An 8,821-nucleotide genomic window follows, 5' to 3' on the forward strand; every position below is an offset into this window, starting at 1 on the left:
CTTTTAAGTTCTTTTGTTCATGTAATAGACTTCTTTTGATTGTAAAGGGCCGTGTCCCTACTTATGTTTTGTGACTGTGTCTAAGATGGCCATGTGAGACTTAGACTTCCGCTGTGTGTTTTTAAAGTTGTTTTAATGAAGTTTTAAATGTGTGGATGTAAATAAGTTTTTTTTTATTCCGCACTATTTTCATTATTGAATGCAATGAATGACTATGTGGCTCGTATAAGACCCCTTCGGGGTCGAATACGCCATGTTACGACTAGGGGGTACTCTCGGGTCGTGACAACAACCCTGTTGGCTTTCTTTTGCTGTAAAGAAGTTTTTTCCTGCTTAATAGTAGATAAATCTTTCTTAGATGAGTGTTTCTCCACGTCTGCTGCTTGACACTTCTTTATTGCCTCATGTTCCCTTGCTAAAGCATTTTTCACGTTCATAGCATGCACACTGGTAAAGAGCATTAAGGCTTTCATATCCTTCTTTAGTTCAACATTATCCATCTCCAAAGTGTTAAGATGAGAATTATTTGTCTCAGTCATGGAATTAATATTTACCAACACTTGTTCTATCTTCATAATCCTCTCCCTGGTGTTTTCCTCCAGCATTTGCATTTTCGGGTGAACTTTTTCAACTTTTTCTTATTCTTTCCTCAACATTTTAAGCTCAATCTGGTCCGTGCCAATCCTTTAAGTAGCCTGCATTACCTTTTCATTTGCCTCCTTGGAGCTTTTTCTGTAGTGTCTTCAAATGGAAAGTTCGCAACAATAGCTCCATGTCTCTCATTTTGAGGGACTTATTTCTCCAGAGACTCATCATATGGGATACCAGCATAATAATTTGACACTGCAGAAGAAATAGTTGTATTGTCTGGGCTTTTATGCTGGAGTTAGGCTTCATGGCTAACAAATTCAGATTTTTTTCATTTACATTATCTTACATGGGTGACACTTTAGAAGTGTCACTTACAGGTGCAATGGGTGAGGAAGGGCATGGACTATCAGAACTTGCTTTTGCTAAAGGTTAATTGCATTTGACTGAAGTTTTTACTTTAGAGTAAGAACACTTCCTTGTTGCACTAGATGAAGACGAGTTCAGTTTCTTGTCCAAAACCAAACTTCCCCAAGCAATCATATTGGCCTTAATGTTCTTACCCGTACCACTTCTACAGTTTTTCTCAAATTAATATATTGTTCACCTATGGAAATCCTTCTTGAAATTTAGCGCTTTTTGAACAGCCCCTGATTTGTCTTCTAAAACTGTTGCTTTCGATTTAGCATCTACTTTTTTAAGAGGCGTGAAACTTCTTCTTTTTCTTTTACCCATGACAAACATGTGAATTCTTAGACACAAGTCTTGAGGGGGCTGCACTAGGAACAAGAATTTGGACTGCAATGTTTGAGTAATTGGGGTAAAAGGTTTTGACAACTGTTGTTTAACCATGTTTGACTGAGTATTCTCAAAAACTTCAGTCTTTGATTGGGAAAGATTCATATCAGATGAGCTATCACCAGGACTTTCTTGACTGCATAACTCAACCAGATGATAGCCTTCCATTGCACATGCATTTACCAGGTTCAAGTCCAAAATAACAGCCATCACATTGCTTTTACAATTGACAAAGCTGACTTAACATCCCTAAACACACATACTATCAACCAAGCTTGGTGAATCTGTCAGGTCTACTGATATCGAAAGTTTTTTTCCTACTCAATAAGGCCAAGGCACCATCGACAACATTTGAGACAATATCTTTGCTGCCATGATAAAGGCCACTTCTCAAGATAACCCTTTCATCAATTTCCTCAGTGTATCCACACTTAGCAATTCTTTTGAGTGACCCTACCCTATAAAGTGAAACAAAAAGCAGTAATTAGACTCTTCGCCTGGTTTTATGCTCTCTAAAAAATTGTGGACGAATTTTGGGTCAAAAGCTCCAGAAGTTGAGTAGCTATCGTATCCTCCCAATCTATATCTAGTGGTGTTTCCACTTCTTGTTCATCATCAAACTGAGCACACCCTCCCTTTAATAGGTCAATGTAAAAAAGTGTCACTCATTTCAACGTTTCGTCTAATAATTCGTATCTTGAAAACTTTGTAAGAGACGACACAAGTGAATCAGTAGGAGTTCCTGGAGGAAGCTCAGAAACAAACTTCCTCTTGTCCCTACTTCCTTTTTCCTAGTAAAAAACCATCACCGATTTTTCATTGACATCATTATTGATTTTATCATCAACCATATTGATTATGTTTTCTATGAGTGTTATTACTATTGTAATTTGATCAGTCAAGTGTCTAGCTACAGTTTACGATCCTTTGAGTAACAATAAACGAGCTCCCAAAAAATCACTCGAATGACTAAAAAATCTTCATTTTCTGCAAAATAAAATCTCTCAAATGAATTGAACTTAATTTTATGCAAAAAAAAATCATTTAAATGAATCAAAAGACTTAATTTTCTGTAAAAATATCACTCAAACGAATCAAAAAACTTAATTTTCTGCAAAAAAAAAAAATCAATCAAATAAATTCTAAAACTTAATTTTCTGCAAAAAATAACTCAATTGAATAAAAAAAATCTTAATTTTCTACAAAAAGAAATCACTCAAATGAAACAAAGGGGGGCGAAAGCAAGCATCATAATTGTCCAAAAAATAATAATGTATCAATCTCTATCCAAGTAAACAAGTAAAATCACAAATGAACAGAGAAAACCTAAAGCTCAAATTCTATCAAGAAATCAATAAAAAAATAATCTCTTGAAACCCAAATAAATTCATCCTACAAACAAAAAATCTGAAAAAGAGATCGTACCACACACATGCGCGCGCGCACGCACACACACATCGAGAATGAAACTAGATATAGCAAAAAACCAATTAAAAATAATCTTTTGAAACCTAAATAAACTTATCCCACAAACAACATCAACAAACTTGAAAAAGGGGTCGTACCCAAAGTGAAAAAAATGGATTTTTTTAAATATGTATATATCAAGAAAGAAATTAGATATAACAAAAATTCAATCTAGAAACAAAAGACTACTCATAGTTTGTGCTTAATGGAGTTTACCCTTTCTTGATTTTGCCTTTTCAACACCAAAAACAAAAATTGGTGGGAAAGGCATCAATGGAAATTGGAGAGAAAGTGCTCCAACAACAACAACAATAAAAAAACAAAAAAAAAAGTTGGTGAGAAGGGCATCAACCTTGGAAGTTGGAGAGAAGTACTCCAACACAACCAACACAAAAAATATCGTGAGTTGGAGAGAAAGTGCTCCAACAACAACAACAATAAAAAAACAAAAAAAAAAGTTGGTGAGAAGGGCATCAACCTTGGAAGTTGGAGAGAAGTACTCCAACACAACCAACACAAAAAATATCGTGAGTTGGAGAGAAAGTGCTCCAACACAATCAAAAGAAAAAATATTGTGAGTTGAAGAGAAATTGCTTAAATACTTGGAAGTTGGAGAGAAGATGATCCAACACAACCAAGAAAAAAATGAGAATTGAAGAAAATTACTCCAACAATTTGAAGATTGAAGAGAAGTACTCCAACAATTGAAGATTAAAGAGAAGTTTTTCAATTCAACAACAATGAAAAAAGAAGAAGGTAAGAGTATACAACTGTGAATTACGGGAGAATGTTGAAATAATAATTCAAAGTTAGAGTAGGAATCCTAAGTTGTTTAGGATTTGTTATTTATGGTATTTACATATTTATGTTTTGATTAGAATTTCTTAGTTATAGTAGTTCCTAGTCCTAGTTTAATTTGATTTTACCTTTATAAATAGGAATGTTACTAAAGATAGAAATAGTTTTGTTAGTTAGAGAGGTTCCTAGTCCTAGTTTACTTTGGTTGTTAGTACTTATAAATAGGAATGTTTTATTACATATTTTCAATGTAATGAAATACATGAGTTTATAAATTACAAGATAAGATAACCGATAGAATGATAGAATTCTCTGTAGTTTCTATTGAGTAGAATTGTTGAATAAATACACATTTGTTTACCAACTACCTACAGAAGAATAAGGTCCTAAAATATAGCTAACATAGCTTATCTATGCTAAGTAATAAAGATCACTATCCTAATTTATAGCAATTGTACATTATTTCTAACATCACCCCTCAAACTAAGAAGGTTTGCCCTATATTCTTAGCTTACCTTTGATGAGTTGAAATTGGCGGGTAGACAAGGGCTTAGTAAATATATCTGTCAATTAATCAATAAAAGATATAAACTGCAATGATATATGACCAACCTTGACTTCTTTTCTGAAAAAGTGAAAATCAACTTCGACATGCTTCGTTCGAGTAATAAAATAAGGATTAACTGCTAGATATGAAGCTCCAATGTTGTCTCACCAAATGATTATGGGGTTTTGGGATGGCTGTTTAAGGTTTTGAAGAAGAGAAGAAGCTGAATTATTTCTGATGTGGTATTGGCGACAAATCGATATTTAGCCTCGATTGAGGAGCGAGCGACTGTGAGTTACTTTTTAGCTCACCAGGATATTAAATTGTGCCCTATATACACAACAAAACCTCATGTGGATCGCCTATCATCGGTGGTGCCCTCCCAATCAGCATCACAAAAGGCCTGAAGTTGAGAGCTAGTTGAGTGAGTAATAAACAATCATTGATGCAAGGTGGATTTGACATATCGAAGAACATGTTTGCAAGTTGCCCAGTTAGTGGTTGGAAGAAGAATGAGCATTTGCGGCATTGGCAATAATATTGTCACAATTATAACTCTTGTGACACCACTTAACTTGATGATTGTTAAGTCCACAAATCTGACAAGGATGAGGAAACCACTTCTTGTTTCCAGTAGAGGATGCACCAATGTTTTTGTAACCATTGTATTTCTGGCATCTTTGAAGAGAGAGAGACGTGCAAATGAAGGTTGTTAGCAATAAATATTGGCAACAATGGAGATTTGGTTGCGAGAGTTCTACAAGAGGATCTCATGAGCCATAAATCTACCAGAGAGATCAGAAAAGGATACCTATGACTTTTCTACAGATAAAATTGCAATGACATGGTGATAATCAGAAGGAAGTAAGCGGACAATAGAGGCATTGAATTCATCAGAAGACACAGGTGTGCCAACCGCAACAAGCTCATCAACGATAGCTTTGGCATTGCGAAGAAATTGAGCTAGTGGTTTGTCACCAAGAGTCATGTTTTGCATGGTGATGTGTAATTGGACTCTTCGGACACTGTTGCTTATGCCAAATGCATTTGAAAGAGCGGTCCAAGCGTCAAAGGCGGTATCTAAACCAGCCACATAAGAAAAGACATCCTCAGTTAAAGATGATAATATCCAACTTAGTAAGAGTTAGTCTGCTTGTAACGACTTAAGATACTCAAAAATTGATCATGATTGATTTGTTGTGGTATTGATGATGATGAAGGTAGGTGCAGGTGTACCATTGATATGATATAATACATTGTAACATTAGATGATAGGAACAAATTGAGTTTTCCAAGTGAGGTAGTTTGTTGGTTTGAGTTTTATGGAAAAAGAAAGTGGAGCGTGAGGTAAGGTAGCAAAAAGACTCGAGTGGTTAATGTTGTCGCGGTAGAGGTGGAATCCGAAAGTTGAGAAGAAGATGATTCCATCGTAGGCTCTGTTACCATGTAACAAGATAAGATAATTGATAGAATTCTCTGTAGTTTCTATTGAGCAGAATTGTTGAATAAATACACGTTTGTTTACCAACTATCTATAGAAGAATAAGGTCCTAAAATATAGCTAACAAAGCTTATCTATGCTAAATAATAGAGATCACTATCCTAATTTATAGCAAGTGTACTTTATCTCTAACAATAAATAAAATATTTTCCTTCAAAAACTAAATACAACTTCATCTTCAAATTCATAAATTTGCAAAAGAGAAAAAAATATTTGGAATCTATACCAAATGCCTATTTAAGTCAAATTCTCTGCTCTTCCGGCTTGTAATTTGTACCATAGTGTTAGGATAAACTTATTGATGCGTAAATATTCTTAATAATGAATAGAGTATAAGTGTATAACTTAAACCTACAATAATTTAATCGGAAATGGCTAAAACTATCTTGATGTATTAAATTTGGTACAAAAAGTTTTCACCTAGAGTAAAAAATGCATTATATGGCATCTATTGGAAAGGGAAGGAGGGGGAGGAAGAGGGGACAATTACGTGATCATCTGTGAAATTTACCTTGCAATAATTTATATCACAAATTTTTAGAGATAGTTTTATTTTTTAAACATCGTGCATAATCAAGCATTAATGAAACGGAGGGAGTGTTACATTTCAGTACGGGTGTGTAATCCACGAGAATGCTTAGTTTGGCATTTATTTATGATGACTATGACTATATAACTTCATCTCAATAGAGTGAAAAAATCTGAGATAAAAAGAGTTTATTGCTTTCAAGGACCTCAATTGATTTACAATCCTTCCTTGATATACAAAGTGGCAAAGTTGGTAACCAACACTACTGGATTTTACAAGCAATTATAAGATGAAAATCATATGACAAAATCCTTGTGTATATATACGCAGTCTCTCAGTTTTTGTACTTCATGGTTTCCTTCTCAAAATCAATTGTAGGGAATTATTATTGGATAAGCTAAAGCATTAAAATAGAATGTAAACATAATAAAAAAATTTATAATTCATATTAATAATTAAATATTAAAACAATAGAATTATTATTAGATAAGATAAAATGAAATATTAATGTTTGTTAATGGCGATGAAGATGGTTTGTAGTGTTGTTAGTGACACTGGTTGGTGTTAGTAACTAATAACGGTACTAATGATAGTTTTGATGGTGGAGGTGGGGTTGGTGTTGTAGTGACTGACATGATGGTGATAGTTGATAATGGTGATGATAATTATGATGGTGAAGTTGGGTGACGATTAATAATAATGCTAATGATTGTGATGATGAAATTGATTGATGTTAGAGGACAGATTTAGTAATGGTAGAATTTTACCTTCGTAAATTTCATAAATTTTTTAGAAAATATCTAATTACTAGAGGCCCCTTCCAAAGACCATCCATAAAAGATCATTGTTTCTATAACGGGTAAAAGGACCCGTAACTCTCGGGGAAACAAACATTAGCTTTAAATGGGCCTTCAGACGCAACTGAGTGGATCTAAACTTTGATGGGCTTTGCAAACATGCTTAAAGGGCCCATCTGCACCTTTAATTTGGACCAGGACTGGACTTCTATAGCCCATCTTTCCATCTCATGATTAGAATTTAGAGTAACAAAGTAGAAAATAGTATCATTTTGTTCTTTTTCTTTCCTACTTTGTTCCATTTTTCTTTCTCATAATCAGAGTAACAAACTTTTGTTCCATTTTTCTTTGTTTCTCCTATTTTTTAAAAGGAAAAATTAGACAAAATTTAAATATTTGACATCATCAAGATGCAATACAATGTAGGAAATTAACAGAGAAGTACAAAAACAGTCATGTAAGATAAAGAAAGAAAGAGCATGGGAAATTAAGAAAAATTGGAATAATCCATCATTGAAGAGCTTCAAAGCTTATATTTTAAAATTCAATTCGAGTGAATAATGTATCAAAAGAATCGAAACATCAAGATAAATTCATATCTAAACTTAAAGAATATTTAGATGAAGTTTGAGTTGATCCAAATCGGGAAAAAAGATCAGCTCATTAAAGATGAACTGTTGTAATGTATAAATATTATATAAATCATATATATGTATGTCTATAAATCTATAAATCTTATATACATAATTATATATAATATATACATAGTTATACACAATTTATACTACATCAATACAATATATAACCTGCAATCATTTTTATTGAATTTTTTTTTTGTCGCCTATACAGTTACGCAAGAAGCCTAAAGATAATTTAGAATAAAAAACAAGGACCATAAAAAGAAATTTTTGACATTTCATTCATCAATAGCACAAATTACAACATTTTCAACGGAACAATATGGGCGAGACACTATAAATTTAAGGTGAGTCATAACCCTCATGGCATGGGACTTACGCCCATGAGTTTTTAAATTACGATAATTTTTCTATATTAGAAAAATAGAAAAAAAAATTGAAATCATAAGATTTATAGTGCAAGTATTGAAATAAATACTAGGAGTTCTAAGTTCTAACAAATAATGCAAAAAAAAAATGTATAAACTAAAGTATCATAATAATTCCCGCTACAATATTCTAATAACCCAAACATTATAATACTGGAGAATTAACAAAAGTTAAATTCATGAAGAATTTCATAAGTATTATTAACTTTTAAAATGTGATAAATGAAGATGGATTTTGAAGAGTTAAAGGGCGCCTAAATATTTGAGGATTTACAAAGCTAATTACACAGAAATTAATGATTACATAAGAATTATAGGGCGAGTCGCATGCGTCTGAGTACCTAAGATATAAACCTTTTAAATAAACCCCACAATTATGTCTTCTAAGAGTGTGTTGTCATGACTGTGTTGTGAACCATGACGACTCCATAAGGATCTATGGGCTAGACGTAGTAAATAAGACTGGTTCAATTGATATTATTGAGTCGAGTAAAATGTTGGAGAGTTTTATTTGGAATCTACGCTCAATTAGTTATGGTTAAAAGGGACTAGGATTACAAAGAACGGCTATGGAAACTATTATGTCCAAGCTTTAACTTTCTGGTTCTCTCATCTCTCTTTTTATTGGTCTTGTATCTCATCCCTTTGTGATTACTTCTTTCTTGATTAATCTCTCCTTACTTAGTGTATTATTACTTTATTGTGCATATTCTACATTGTAACTTGTATT

This window comes from Solanum tuberosum, unplaced genomic scaffold (assembly GCF_000226075.1).
Source record: "Solanum tuberosum cultivar DM 1-3 516 R44 unplaced genomic scaffold, SolTub_3.0 scf00085, whole genome shotgun sequence".
In the NCBI taxonomy this organism is placed as follows: Eukaryota; Viridiplantae; Streptophyta; class Magnoliopsida; order Solanales; family Solanaceae; genus Solanum; species Solanum tuberosum.